A 294-nucleotide genomic window follows, 5' to 3' on the forward strand; every position below is an offset into this window, starting at 1 on the left:
TATAACATGAGAGGCAAGAAGGAGGGCACATGTAAGTACTTGTCACTCTATGGTAATGTACATCAGCCAACAAAGAAAACCAACTCGTTTTCAGCGGGCAACGACCCTCGCCACGACCTCGTGCCACGACCCTCGTGCACGCCCTGGTTGCCACGAAACTCTTGCCACACCCTCTGTGCCACGACCCTCTTTGCCACGACCCTCTTTGCCACGACCCTCGGTGCCACGACCCTCGGTGCCACGAATCTCGGCGCAACGAACTCGTCAACTTACAACTCAACTATACCATCGATT

This window comes from Penaeus monodon, chromosome 19 (genome assembly GCF_015228065.2).
Source record: "Penaeus monodon isolate SGIC_2016 chromosome 19, NSTDA_Pmon_1, whole genome shotgun sequence".
Lineage (NCBI taxonomy): Eukaryota > Metazoa > Arthropoda > Malacostraca > Decapoda > Penaeidae > Penaeus > Penaeus monodon.